At 47.0% G+C, this 15,804-nt stretch overlaps 1 protein-coding gene and 1 long non-coding RNA gene across 2 annotated transcripts in view; one reads left to right on the forward strand and one right to left on the reverse strand.

Annotated features, from left to right (window-relative positions):
• The window catches only part of LOC311039096 (V-set and transmembrane domain-containing protein 2A-like), a gene marked incomplete at both ends in the record, with an annotated part of 224,887 nt that overhangs the window by 84,841 nt on the left and 124,242 nt on the right, over positions 1 to 15,804 (reverse strand). The window lies entirely within an intron of this gene.
• LOC311038849 lies at positions 14,073 to 15,638 on the forward strand. Its single transcript, XR_014600095.1, has 3 exons — positions 14,073 to 14,689; positions 14,795 to 14,930; positions 15,543 to 15,638. It is a non-coding gene; the product is annotated as an uncharacterized lncRNA (long non-coding RNA).

The raw sequence follows: 15,804 nt of genomic DNA on the forward strand, positions 1-15,804 counted from the left end.
GACAAGGGACTTGTAAAGTCTAATAGAGAGTATTAGAGTCTGCTAAAGCCTAGTACAGTCTAGTCTAGCCTAGTCCAGCCTGTTCCATGCTAGTATGACCTATACCACCCTCCCCATGTCTGTTCTCCCAACAGGCTAACTTTACTAGTCTCGGGTGCACTGTACTGTACTGTACTGTACTGTACTGTACTGTACTGTACTCTACTGTACTGTACTAGACTCTACTGGTCTCTAATAGGCTGTTTTAAGCTCTAGTAGGCTTTGCTGGGCTCTATGAGGCTATAAAAGACAGTACTTTACTGTGGCTCATGCAAAACTATGGCTCGTGAACACACAAGCTATGGCCCGTGTACACAGTGGTTACTCCCTATGGTCTGAGTATCTACAGGGCTGACAAGGGACTAGTAAAGTCTAATAGAGAGTATTAGAGTCTGCTAAAGCCTAGTGCACTCTAGTCTAGCCTAGTCCAGCCTGTTCCATGCTAGTATGACCTATACCACCCTCCCCATGTCTGTTCTCCCAACAGGCTGGACTTTACTAGTCTCGGGTGCACTGTACTGTACTGTACTGTACTGTACTGTACTGTACTGTACTGTACTGTACTGTACTGTACTAGACTCTACTGGTCTCTAATAGGCTGTTTTAAGCTCTAGTAGGCTTTGCTAGGCTTTGCTGGGCTCTATGAGGGTATAAAAGACAGTACTTTACTGTGGCTCATGCAAAACTATGGCTCGTGAACACACAAGCTATGGCCCGTGTACACAGTGGTTACTCCCTATGGTCTGAGTATCTATAGGGCTGACAAGGGACTAGTAAAGTCTAATAGAGAGTATTAGAGTCTGCTAAAGCCTAGTGCACTCTAGTCTAGCCTAGTCCAGCCTGTTCCATGCTAGTATGACCTATACCACCCTCCCCATGTCTGTTCTCCCAACAGGCTGGACTATACTAGTCTTGGGTGCACTGTACTGTACTGTACTGTACTGTACTGTACTGTACTGTACTGTACTGTACTGTACTGTACTGTACTGTACTGTACTAGACTCTACTGGTCTCTAATAGGCTGTTTTAAGCTCTAGCAGGCTTTGCTAGGCTTTGCTGGGCTCTATGAGGGTATAAAAGACAGTACTTTACTGTGGCTCATGCAAAACTATGGCTTGTGAACACACAAGCTATGGCCCGTGTACACAGTGGTTACTCCCTATTGTCTGAGTATCTATAGGGCTGACAAGGGACTAGTAAAGTCTAATAGAGAGTATTAGAGTCTGCTAAAGCCTAGTGCACTCTAGTCTAGCCTAGTCCAGCCTGTTCCATGCTAGTATGACCTATACCACCCTCCCCATGTCTGTTCTCCCAACAGGCTGGACTTTACTAGTCTCGGGTGCACTGTACTGTACTGTACTGTACTGTACTGTACTGTACTGTACTAGACTCTACTGGTCTCTAATAGGCTGTTTTAAGCTCTAGTAGGCTTTGCTAGGCTTTGCTGGGCTCTATGAGGGTATAAAAGATAGTACTTTACTGTGGCTCATGCAAAACTATGGCTCGTGAACACACAAGCTATGGCCCGTGTACACAGTGGTTACTCCCTATGGTCTGAGTATCTATAGGGCTGACAAGGGACTAGTAAAGTCTAATAGAGAGTATTAGAGTCTGCTAAAGCCTAGTGCACTCTAGTCTAGCCTAGTCCAGCCTGGTCCATGCTAGTATGACCTATACCACCCTCCCCATGTCTGTTCTCCCAACAGGCTGGACTATACTAGTCTTGGGTGCACTGTACTGTACTGTACTGTACTGTACTGTACTGTACTGTACTAGACTCTACTGGTCTCTAATAGGCTGTTTTAAGCTCTAGTAGGCTTTGCTATGCTTTGCTGGGCTCTATGAGGGTATAAAAGACAGTACTTTACTGTGGCTCATGCAAAACTATGGCTCGTGAACACACAAGCTATGGCCCGTGTACACAGTGGTTACTCCCTATGGTCTGAGTATCTACAGGGCTGACAAGGGACTAGTAAAGTCTAATAGAGAGTATTAGAGTCTGCTAAAGCCTAGTGCACTCTAGTCTAGCCTAGTCCAGCCTGTTCCATGCTAGTATGACCTATACCACCCTCCCCATGTCTGTTCTCCCAACAGGCTGGACTTTACTAGTCTCGGGTGCACTGTACTGTACTGTACTGTACTGTACTGTACTGTACTGTACTAGACTCTACTGGTCTCTAAAAGGCTGTTTTAAGCTCTAGTAGGCTTTGCTAGGCTTTGCTGGGCTCTATGAGGGTATAAAAGATAGTACTTTACTGTGGCTCATGCAAAACTATGGCTCGTGAACACACAAGCTATGGCCCGTGTACACAGTGGTTACTCACTATGGTCTGAGTATCTATAGGGCTGACAAGGGACTAGTAAAGTCTAATAGAGAGTATTAGAGTCTGCTAAAGCCTAGTGCACTCTAGTCTAGCCTAGTCCAGCCTGTTCCATGCTAGTATGACCTATACCACCCTCCCCATGTCTGTTCTCCCAACAGGCTGGACTTTACTAGTCTCGGGTGCACTGTACTGTACTGTACTGTACTGTACTGTACTGTACTGTACTGTACTGTACTAGACTCTACTGGTCTCTAATAGGCTGTTTTAAGCTCTAGTAGGCTTTGCTAGGCTTTGCTGGGCTCTATGAGGGTATAAAAGATAGTACTTTACTGTGGCTCATGCAAAACTATGGCTCGTGAACATATAGGTCATACTAGTTCCATGCTAGTATGACCTATACCACCCTCCCCATGTCTGTTCTCCCAACAGGCTGGACTTTACTAGTCTCGGGTGCACTGTACTGTACTGTACTGTACTGTACTGTACTGTACTGTACTGTACTAGACTCTACTGGTCTCTAATAGGCTGTTTTAAGCTCTAGTAGGCTTTGCTAGGCTTTGCTGGGCTCTATGAGGGTATAAAAGATAGTACTTTACTGTGGCTCATGCAAAACTATGGCTCGTGAACACACAAGCTATGGCCCGTGTACACAGTGGTTACTCACTATGGTCTGAGTATCTATAGGGCTGACAAGGGACTAGTAAAGTCTAATAGAGAGTATTAGAGTCTGCTAAAGCCTAGTGCACTCTAGTCTAGCCTAGTCCAGCCTGTTCCATGCTAGTATGACCTATACCACCCTCCCCATGTCTGTTCTCCCAACAGGCTGGACTTTACTAGTATCGGGTGCACTGTACTGTACTGTACTGTACTGTACTGTACTGTACTCTACTAGACTCTACTGGTCTCTAATAGGCTGTTTTAAGCTCTAGTAGGCTTTGCTAGGCTTTGCTGGGCTCTATGAGGGTATAAAAGATAGTACTTTACTGTGGCTCATGCAAAACTATGGCTCGTGAACACACAAGCTATGGCCCGTGTACACAGTGGTTACTCCCTATGGTCTGAGTATCTACAGGGCTGACAAGGGACTAGTAAAGTCTAATAGAGAGTATTAGAGTCTGCTAAAGCCTAGTGCACTCTAGTCTAGCCTAGTCCAGCCTGTTCCATGCTAGTATGACCTATACCACCCTCCCCATGTCTGTTCTCCCAACAGGCTGGACTTTACTAGTCTCGGGTGCACTGTACTGTACTGTACTGTACTGTACTGTACTGTACTGTACTGTACTGTACTGTACTGTACTGTACTGTACTGTACTGTACTGTACTAGACTCTACTGTACTAGACTCTACTGGTCTCTAATAGGCTGTTTTAAGCTCTAGTAGGCTTTGCTGGGCTCTATGAGGCTATAAAAGACAGTACTTTACTGTGGCTCATGCAAAACTATGGCTCGTGAACACACAAGCTATGGCCCGTGTACACAGTGGTTACTCCCTATGGTCTGAGTATCTACAGGGCTGACAAGGGACTAGTAAAGTCTAATAGAGAGTATTAGAGTCTGCTAAAGCCTAGTGCACTCTAGTCTAGCCTAGTCCAGCCTGTTCCATGCTAGTATGACCTATACCACCCTCCCCATGTCTGTTCTCCCAACAGGCTAACTTTACTAGTCGCGGGTGCACTGTACTGTACTGTACTGTACTGTACTGTACTGTACTGTACTGTACTGTACTGTACTGTACTGTATTGTACTGTACTGTACTGTACTGTACTAGACTCTAAGTTGTGCTTCTCTTCAAGATCTTCACCCTTCAACAGCTCTGTCTGCACTGCTGGTCAAAGCCTTGATTGCATCATTTTAACACACCTGTGTCTTATAATTGCCACCCTCTGATCTGTTGCAGGCACGTGCACATGTGACACAGACATCAAAGGGGGCTTGATTGTTTTGTTTTTTTCCAACTTCTGATGAGAGACCAGCGTTAGAAAATGCTGTAGGGTTAGGGTTAGGGTTAGGGGTGTTTGAATCCCTGTTGGGGGATAATAGTTAGGTTTATTTCACTACCTGTTCCAGGGGTGGGCATATTTTTTTTTATTTTTTAAGTGACCTAATATATATTACCCCCCCCCCCCCCCCCCCCGTTTTGAAGACGCTGGATCGAATGATGGCAATCTTGCCCCCCCCCCCCCCCCCCCCCATTTAGATGACGCCGGATCGAATGACGGCAATCTTGACCTTCTAAAACCTTGGGAAAGTGGTTAAACCACCCGGAAGTTACTGTTTTAGGTTTTTTTTTCTCTGTGTTCTGTACAGTGCACCCAAGACTAGTATAGTCCAGCCTGTTGGGAGAACAGACATGGGGAGGGTGGTATAGGTCATACTAGCATGGAACAGGCTGGACTAGGCTAGACTAGAGACTCTAATACTCTCTATTAGACTTTACTAGTCCCTTGTCAGCCCTGTAGATACTCAGACCATAGGGAGTAACCACTGTGTACACGGGCCATAGCTTGTGTGTTCACGAGCCATAGTTTTGCATGAGCCACAGTAAAGTACTGTCTTTTATAGCCTCATAGAGCCCAGCAAAGCCTACTAGAGCTTAAAACAGCCTATTAGAGACCAGTAGAGTCTAGTACAGTACAGTACAGTACAGTACAGTACAGTACAGTACAGTACAGTGCACCCGAGACTAGTAAAGTTAGCCTGTTGGGAGAACAGACATGGGGAGGGTGGTATAGGTCATACTAGCATGGAACAGGCTGGACTAGGCTAGACTAGAGTGTACTAGGCTTTAGCAGACTCTAATACTCTCTATTAGACTTTACAAGTCCCTTGTCAGCCCTGTAGATACTCAGACCATAGGGAGTAACCACTGTGTACACGGGCCATAGCTTGTGTGTTCACGAGCCATAGTTTTGCATGAGCCACAGTAAAGTACTGTCTTTTATAGCCTCATAGAGCCCAGCAAAGCCTACTAGAGCTTAAAACAGCCTATTAGAGACCAGTAGAGTCTAGTACAGTACAGTACAGTACAGTACAGTACAGTACAGTACAGTACAGTACAGTGCACCCGAGACTAGTAAAGTTAGCCTGTTGGGAGAACAGACATGGGGAGGGTGGTATAGGTCATACTAGCATGGAACAGGCTGGACTAGGCTAGACTAGAGTGTACTAGGCTTTAGCAGACTCTAATACTCTCTATTAGACTTTACAAGTCCCTTGTCAGCCCTGTAGATACTCAGACCATAGGGAGTAACCACTGTGTACACGGGCCATAGCTTGTGTGTTCACGAGCCATAGTTTTGCATGAGCCACAGTAAAGTACTGTCTTTTATAGCCTCATAGAGCCCAGCAAAGCCTAGCAAAGCCTACTAGAGCTTAAAACAGCCTATTAGAGACCAGTAGAGTCTAGTACAGTACAGTACAGTACAGTACAGTACAGTACAGTACAGTACAGTGCACCCGAGACTAGTAAAGTTAGCCTGTTGGGAGAACAGACATGGGGAGGGTGGTATAGGTCATACTAGCATGGAACAGGCTGGACTAGGCTAGACTAGAGTGTACTAGGCTTTAGCAGACTCTAATACTCTCTATTAGACTTTACTAGTCCCTTGTCAGCCCTGTAGATACTCAGACCATAGGGAGTAACCACTGTGTACACCGGCCATAGCTTGTGTGTTCACGAGCCATAGTTTTGCATAAGCCACAGTAACGTACTGTCTTTTATAGCCTCATAGAGCCTAGGGGCCGAGATAATAGTGAAAAACTGTTTGAAAGGAGTAAAAACAAAATTGGACACCTGTTTCTGGGTCAGCGCGTCGCCCCGAACGCGCCCATATAACTCTCCTCGCACACGGCCTTACCATTCTCCTTAATTGGCTAGGGTCAAATGTCAAGTTATTACGCGCAATAAAACGATATATCTCGAAATTGATGCATTTTTAGAATCCACCTTTCGGATATGTTGTACAGCTCGCCAAGGCGCACGCGTGGATGTCTTGTTTGTCCCGGTACGACACTCCTAAGTTGACCTCCTACACTTTCAGAAGGCACATAGAGTCTTATATCTTAAGACCATATCAAAGGACAAAGTCAGAAATAGAAATGTGTCGTAACGGGACAAACAAGACATCCAAATGTGCGTCTCAGCCAGCTCTACAACATATCCAAAAAGTGGACCCTAAGTCCTTATCGTATTTGAGATATTGAGCGAGATAGCAAAGCCGTAACCATAGCCAATTAAGGGATAATTAAATCATGATTTGATATTAGGGTTTGATTATTTCAAATTTTAGCATTACTTTACGTGTAGATTTGGAAAAAAAATATATCGGAGAAATCACAGGCTTGGAACACCCTAAAACCAACCAGGAAGTGGCCTTTTGAGGCACTTCCTGTTGTCCGAGAAAAAAGAAACTTGCATATTTGGAATCAGCGCCATCACATTAGTCTAAAGCCAGAGTCTCGAAGAAAAATACAATTTCTAAAAATGTAACGAGGGTTGACCTTTGCAGTCTTTTCGCTGAACTTTGAGCTTTATCAGTGTTAGAAAAAATCAGGGCCGGTGCCAAAAAATCCGGCTTACTCTCAATATGGATTGAGAGAAGTTTCGGATTTAAAAAAAATATCTGGAGTGATTAGTTACAGATTTTGTGCTCAACAAAATCCGTTTTTTATACAAAAGTCAACGTCCAACCTTTTTGGTGACCGTTTGTATTTCCCAAGGTCCTAGAAAATCGAGACCTATCCCATTCAATTCAGCGTCTTTTTTTGAGTCTGAAAAGATGTTTTTTAATTTAAAAATAAAATATTTAAAAAAAATGTGAGAAAAGCTAAACTTTGAACTATTTCAAAAATCTATAACTTCTTATTAAACAATTCTAGACTATTGATGTAACCTACCATTCGACTCAATATCATATAAATAAGAGGGTGGAAGGGTCAAAATAAAATAATAATATGTTTGTGAAAAAAGCTTCAAGTTTACTAAACGTTATTGCTTGTTTAAACCACTTTCTAAGGGTCAGAAAAAATCGAGACCTAGCCCATTCGATTCAGCGTCCTCTTCTGAGTCTGAAAACGTGTTTTTTAATTAAAAAAATATATTTTTGAAAAATGTGAGAAAAGCTTAACTTTGAACTATTTCAAAAATCTATAACTTCTTATTGAAAAGTTGTAGATTATTGATGTAACCCACCATTCGACATAACCAGGGTTGACCTTTGCAGTCTTTTTGCTGACCTTTGAGCTTTATCAGTGTCACATGTACATATACATATACATATACGTATATGTTATAGCACATTTCTACTTGTTGGCATTGATTGATTGATTGATAGATTGATTGAGGCTAGCCTAGACTCAAGAGGGTCTATCGGGGGGGGCGGGGGGGGTACATGGGACGAATTTGGCGAGACCCCGCCCAGAAACAGCGTCCCGGGAGGTCACATGATCAGAAACGGCGTTTCCCATAGCATAATGTGGGAGGTGTACACGCCGTGTACACAGAGCACATTTCTACTTGTTGGCATTGATTGATTGATTGATAGATTGATTGAGGCTAGCCTAGACTCAAGAGGGTCTAACGGGGGGGGTACGTGGGAAGAATTTGGCGAGACCCCGCCCAGAAACAGCGTCCCGGGAGGTCACATGATCAGAAACGGCGTTTCCCATAGCATAATGTGGGAGGTGTACACGCCGTGTACACAGAGCACATTTCTACTTGTTGGCATTGATTGATTGATTGATAGATTGATTGAGGCTAGCCTAGACTCAAGAGGGTCTGTCGGGGGGGTACGTGGGACGAATTTGGCGAGACCCCGCCCAGAAACAGCGTCCCGGGACGTCACATGATCAGAAACGGCGTTTCCCATAGCATAATGTGGGAGGTGTACACGCCGTGTACACAGAGCACATTTCTACTTGTTGGCATTGATTGATTGATTGATAGATTGATTGAGGCTAGCCTAGACTCAAGAGGGTCTATCGGGGGGGGCGGGGGGGGGTACGTGGGACGAATTTGGCGAGACCCCGCCCAGAAACAGCGTCCCGGGAGGTCACATGATCAGAAACGGCGTTTCCCATAGCATAATGTGGGAGGTGTACACGCCGTGTACACAGAGCACATTTCTACTTGTTGGCATTGATTGATTGATTGATAGATTGATTGAGGCTAGCCTAGACTCAAGAGGGTCTATCGGGGGGGCGGGGGGGGGTACGTGGGACGAATTTGGCGAGACCCCGCCCAGAAACAGCGTCCCGGGAGGTCACATGATCAGAAACGGCGTTTCCCATAGCATAATGTGGGAGGTGTACACGCCGTGTACACAGAGCACATTTCTACTTGTTGGCATTGATTGATTGATTGATAGATTGATTGAGGCTAGCCTAGACTCAAGAGGGTCTATCGGGGGGGGCGGGGGGGGTACATGGGACGAATTTGGCGAGACCCCGCCCAGAAACAGCGTCCCGGGAGGTCACATGATCAGAAACGGCGTTTCCCATAGCATAATGTGGGAGGTGTACACGCCGTGTACACAGAGCACATTTCTACTTGTTGGCATTGATTGATTGATTGATAGATTGATTGAGGCTAGCCTAGACTCAAGAGGGTCTATCGGGGGGGGCGGGGGGGGGGTACGTGGGAAGAATTTGGCGAGACCCCGCCCAGAAACAGCGTCCCGGGAGGTCACATGATCAGAAACGGCGTTTCCCATAGCATAATGTGGGAGGTGTACACGCCGTGTACACAGAGCACATTTCTACTTGTTGGCATTGATTGATTGATTGATAGATTGATTGAGGCTAGCCTAGACTCAAGAGGGTCTGTCGGGGGGGTACGTGGGACGAATTTGGCGAGACCCCGCCCAGAAACAGCGTCCCGGGACGTCACATGATCAGAAACGGCGTTTCCCATAGCATAATGTGGGAGGTGTACACGCCGTGTACACAGAGCACATTTCTACTTGTTGGCATTGATTGATTGATTGATAGATTGATTGAGGCTAGCCTAGACTCAAGAGGGTCTATCGGGGGGGGCGGGGGGGGTACGTGGGACGAATTTGGCGAGACCCCGCCCAGAAACAGCGTCCCGGGAGGTCACATGATCAGAAACGGCGTTTCCCATAGCATAATGTGGGAGGTGTACACACCGTGTACACAGAGCACATTTCTACTTGTTGGCATTGATTGATTGATTGATAGATTGATTGAGGCTAGCCTAGACTCAAGAGGGTCTATCGGGGGGGGCGGGGGGGGGTACGTGGGACGAATTTGGCGAGACCCCGCCCAGAAACAGCGTCCCGGGAGGTCACATGATCAGAAACGGCGTTTCCCATAGCATAATGTGGGAGGTGTACACGCCGTGTACACAGAGCACATTTCTACTTGTTGGCATTGATTGATTGATTGATAGATTGATTGAGGCTAGCCTAGACTCAAGAGGGTCTGTCGGGGGGGTACGTGGGACGAATTTGGCGAGACCCCGCCCAGAAACAGCGTCCCGGGAGGTCACATGATCAGAAACGGCGTTTCCCATAGCATAATGTGGGAGGTGTACACGCCGTGTACACAGAGCACATTTCTACTTGTTGGCATTGATTGATTGATTGATAGATTGATTGAGGCTAGCCTAGACTCAAGAGGGTCTATCGGGGGGGGCGGGGGGGGGTACGTAGGACGAATTTGGCGAGACCCCGCCCAGAAACAGCGTCCCGGGAGGTCACATGATCAGAAACGGCGTTTCCCATAGCATAATGTGGGAGGTGTACACGCCGTGTACACAGAGCACATTTCTACTTGTTGGCATTGATTGATTGATTGATAGATTGATTGAGGCTAGCCTAGACTCAAGAGGGTCTATCGGGGGGGGCGGGGGGGGTACGTGGGACGAATTTGGCGAGACCCCGCCCAGAAACAGCGTCCCGGGAGGTCACATGATCAGAAACGGCGTTTCCCATAGCATAATGTGGGAGGTGTACACGCCGTGTACACAGAGCACATTTCTACTTGTTGGCATTGATTGATTGATTGATAGATTGATTGAGGCTAGCCTAGACTCAAGAGGGTCTATCGGGGGGGGCGGGGGGGGTACGTGGGACGAATTTGGCGAGACCCCGCCCAGAAACAGCGTCCCGGGAGGTCACATGATCAGAAACGGCGTTTCCCATAGCATAATGTGGGAGGTGTACACGCCGTGTACACAGAGCACATTTCTACTTGTTGGCATTGATTGATTGATTGATAGATTGATTGAGGCTAGCCTAGACTCAAGAGGGTCTATCGGGGGGGGCGGGGGGGGGTACGTGGGACGAATTTGGCGAAACCCCGCCCAGAAACAGCGTCCCGGGAGGTCACATGATCAGAAACGGCGTTTCCCATAGCATAATGTGGGAGGTGTACACGCCGTGTACACAGAGCACATTTCTACTTGTTGGCATTGATTGATTGATTGATAGATTGATTGAGGCTAGCCTAGACTCAAGAGGGTCTATCGGGGGGGGCGGGGGGGGTACGTGGGACGAATTTGGCGAGACCCCGCCCAGAAACAGCGTCCCGGGAGGTCACATGATCAGAAACGGCGTTTCCCATAGCATAATGTGGGAGGTGTACACGCCGTGTACACAGAGCACATTTCTACTTGTTGGCATTGATAGATTGATTGAGGCTAGCCTAGACTCAAGAGGGTCTATCGGGGGGGGCGGGGGGGGTACGTGGGACGAATTTGGCGAGACCCCGCCCAGAAACAGCGTCCCGGGAGGTCACATGATCAGAAACGGCGTTTCCCATAGCATAATGTGGGAGGTGTACACGCCGTGTACACAGAGCACATTTCTACTTGTTGGCATTGATTGATTGATTGATAGATTGATTGAGGCTAGCCTAGACTCAAGAGGGTCTATCGGGGGGGGCGGGGGGGGGGTACGTGGGACGAATTTGGCGAGACCCCGCCCAGAAACAGCGTCCCGGGAGGTCACATGATCAGAAACGGCGTTTCCCATAGCATAATGTGGGAGGTGTACACGCCGTGTACACAGAGCACATTTCTACTTGTTGGCATTGATTGATTGATTGATAGATTGATTGAGGCTAGCCTAGACTCAAGAGGGTCTGTCGGGGGGGTACGTGGGACGAATTTGGCGAGACCCCGCCCAGAAACAGCGTCCCGGGAGGTCACATGATCAGAAACGGCGTTTCCCATAGCATAATGTGGGAGGTGTACACGCCGTGTACACAGAGCACATTTCTACTTGTTGGCATTGATTGATTGATTGATAGATTGATTGAGGCTAGCCTAGACTCAAGAGGGTCTATCGGGGGGGGGCGGGGGGGGGTACGTGGGACGAATTTGGCGAGACCCCGCCCAGAAACAGCGTCCCGGGAGGTCACATGATCAGAAACGGCGTTTCCCATAGCATAATGTGGGAGGTGTACACGCCGTGTACACAGAGCACATTTCTACTTGTTGGCATTGATTGATTGATTGATAGATTGATTGAGGCTAGCCTAGACCCAAGAGGGTCTATCGGGGGGGGGCGGGGGGGGGTACGTGGGACGAATTTGGCGAGACCCCGCCCAGAAACAGCGTCCCGGGAGGTCACATGATCAGAAACGGCGTTTCCCATAGCATAATGTGGGAGGTGTACACGCCGTGTACACAGAGCACATTTCTACTTGTTGGCATTGATTGATTGATTGATAGATTGATTGAGGCTAGCCTAGACTCAAGAGGGTCTATCGGGGGGGGCGGGGGGGGGGTACGTAGGACGAATTTGGCGAGACCCCGCCCAGAAACAGCGTCCCGGGAGGTCACATGATCAGAAACGGCGTTTCCCATAGCATAATGTGGGAGGTGTACACGCCGTGTACACAGAGCACATTTCTACTTGTTGGCATTGATTGATTGATTGATAGATTGATTGAGGCTAGCCTAGACTCAAGAGGGTCTATCGGGGGGGGCGGGGGGGGTACGTGGGACGAATTTGGCGAGACCCCGCCCAGAAACAGCGTCCCGGGAGGTCACATGATCAGAAACGGCGTTTCCCATAGCATAATGTGGGAGGTGTACACGCCGTGTACACAGAGCACATTTCTACTTGTTGGCATTGATTGATTGATTGATAGATTGATTGAGGCTAGCCTAGACTCAAGAGGGTCTATCGGGGGGGGCGGGGGGGGGGTACGTGGGACGAATTTGGCGAGACCCCGCCCAGAAACAGCGTCCCGGGAGGTCACATGATCAGAAACGGCGTTTCCCATAGCATAATGTGGTAGGTGTACACGCCGTGTACACAGAGCACATTTCTACTTGTTGGCATTGATTGATTGATTGATAGATTGATTGAGGCTAGCCTAGACTCAAGAGGGTCTATCGGGGGGGGCGGGGGGGGGGTACGTGGGACGAATTTGGCGAGACCCCGCCAAGAAACAGCGTCCCGGGAGGTCACATGATCAGAAACGGCGTTTCCCATAGCATAATGTGGGAGGTGTACACGCCGTGTACACAGAGCACATTTCTACTTGTTGGCATTGATTGATTGATTGATAGATTGATTGAGGCTAGCCTAGACTCAAGAGGGTCTATCGGGGGGGGCGGGGGGGGCGTACGTAGGACGAATTTGGCGAGACCCCGCCCAGAAACAGCGTCCCGGGAGGTCACATGATCAGAAACGGCGTTTCCCATAGCATAATGTGGGAGGTGTACACGCCGTGTACACAGAGCACATTTCTACTTGTTGGCATTGATTGATTGATTGATAGATTGATTGAGGCTAGCCTAGACTCAAGAGGGTCTATCGGGGGGGGCGGGGGGGGTACGTGGGACGAATTTGGCGAGACCCCGCCCAGAAACAGCGTCCCGGGAGGTCACATGATCAGAAACGGCGTTTCCCATAGCATAATGTGGGAGGTGTACACGCCGTGTACACAGAGCACATTTCTACTTGTTGGCATTGATTGATTGATTGATAGATTGATTGAGGCTAGCCTAGACTCAAGAGGGTCTATCGGGGGGGGCGGGGGGGGGTACGTGGGACGAATTTGGCGAGACCCCGCCCAGAAACAGCGTCCCGGGAGGTCACATGATCAGAAACGGCGTTTCCCATAGCATAATGTGGGAGGTGTACACGCCGTGTACACAGAGCACATTTCTACTTGTTGGCATTGATTGATTGATTGATAGATAGATTGATTGATTGATTGATTGAATGACTGACTAAGGCTCTCTGCTGCCCCCCATTGAGAAAATGTAGTTGGCACAGACAGTGTACACGAATAGCAGTCGCGAGTGTTCACGCTCCATAGCAACTATGGGAGATGATCGCTGCCGTGTTCACCGGCACTAGTCCGTACACGGGTCATAGTTTTTTCCATTAGAACTGCCTGCCGTGTACACCACTTCTATTGTTACATCTATGAATTTTGTTTTGAACCTACAGTACAAAGTAAAATCATTTAATTTAGGGAAAGAGAGTACAAATGTACCAATGGAATGAATGGATCCTTAAGACCAGGGGTCTTCAACGTTTTCAGGCCATGGACCCCCTAGCTGAGAGAGAGATGAGGCAGGGACCCCCTCTATATTGTATAAAATTGTGTTTCAGATTCAACTTTTTTTGTTTACTTGGTCTGTTCTTTTTCCCTCTTTGCCAAAAATAGCTGATCTACAAGCTTGCAGCGTGAGGCGTTGTGAGCTTGTAGATCTGCTATTTTTGGCTAAAGTTCTCCTCACAAAAGGGATGCTAAGGTTCAATTGGTTAAGGTAAAATAAATAATCATATCACACAAAGATTTGGCGGACCCCCTGTAGTAATTCTGAGGACCCCCTAGGGGTCCCGGACCCCCTGTTGAAGACCCCTGCTTAAGACAGTTAAATTAACATATAATCATATCACACAAAGATTTGGTGGACCCCCTGTAGTAATTCTGACCCCTTGTAGTTATTCTGAGGACCCCCTAGGGGTCCCGGACCCCCTGTTGAAGACCCCTGCTTAAGACAGTTAAATTAACACTGAGTTTAGTCTGCACATTTTTTACTGTTTTTTTCTAATCTGTTTTAAAGCATTGCAAATACGGAGACTATATGGAGGTCATGTTTTAGTTTAACAGTCTATTGTTATGTGGAAAGCAACAGACAAACACTGTTAACATGCAAACCATATATGTCAAATTATCTTTAGGTGAAGTTCTCACAGCTACACAATGGATGCTGAGCATTGAGGTCGGTCGTTGTGGCTCCACAGATCAACTTCCTGGCTGGAATGGCAGTTTTCCAGTTATTACAACTTTGGTGTACCAGGAGGAGCACGCCTGTTACACACTGGAATTCATTCAAAGGTAACTTTCTGCTTGAAGTAGAACCATCATGTGTAACTCAAAAGATGTGCTCTCTTGTAGAACAGCTGTGAGTGCACCTTTTCCATATGTGTTTTGTGATTTCAGATGTTTCGTTGGGATCAACCCATTGGCGCAATTTGGCGGTGGCACCAAACAACAAAGCTGCTCAGCCAGAAAAGTGGGTTTGTCCTCCTGTCTCCTCCCTCCTGAAGCAATTGATGGACTTCGATTGGCTTTGAGTGTAAGTTATGTGCAAAACATTTGGACCATTCTCTTCCCCACTATATGAATGACATTGTCATGGTCATATTTTAGTAGAGTTTTATTACTTAATTAGTTTTTTTAGATCTCTATCTCAGGCTCTGATTTTAGGAGTTGTTCAGAAGTAAAGAAGTGGTCAGAACACTGTCTTAAGTTACATTTTATTTATCTATTTGTAAGAACGTTTCGATTAGCTGACCTTCATTAGGTAGCTAAGCAAATAAATCTTAAGTAATTGAATATGGTGTGCAGGACCACTTATTTTCTTCTCTACGTTGGCTGTCATCTGTGTAACTGCATGTCCTTTGTAAGTAGGTGTGCAAAAGGACTTTACCTATTAGGTGTTGTTCAGAAAAGGGAAAGTCAACTAATGTAAGAAGAAAGGATCACAGGGCAGTTTCTGGATTGCCCCTCACCTCCCCAGACCTGCCATCTTCTAACTGTCCACACACCTTTCCTCATCACCTGTCTCACATGACAACTGTCCCCAATTCTCAGCCCTGTAGATACCTGACCTTCTCTGCTTGTCTTCCCACCTACACCTCATAATCAGCTTTCAATACTTATATTGTTCTTTTTTGTGCCCTTCCAGATTGTCATGTCACTGATTTCCAACCATGAGTTCCTCACCCCGGTGGATGCCTGCTGGTTTAGACATCCTGCCTGAATGGACTTTTGACATCTCCTTTACGGACTTGTTTGCCGTGTGAGTTTTATGCCTCAAGAGTTTTGGTTCCACGCCCTTTTTCTCTTTTTTTGTTTTGGTTTATTTTCAGATATTTTTTTCTAATGTTAGATTTCATGTCTCTCCAGCCTTCTGCTCAATGGTCTGCACCACAGCTAGCAAGCCCTAA

The sequence above is a fragment of the Gymnoscopelus microlampas genome (genome assembly GCF_963454915.1).
Source record: "Gymnoscopelus microlampas genome assembly, chromosome: 22".
NCBI classification, from domain to species: domain Eukaryota; kingdom Metazoa; phylum Chordata; class Actinopteri; order Myctophiformes; family Myctophidae; genus Gymnoscopelus; species Gymnoscopelus microlampas.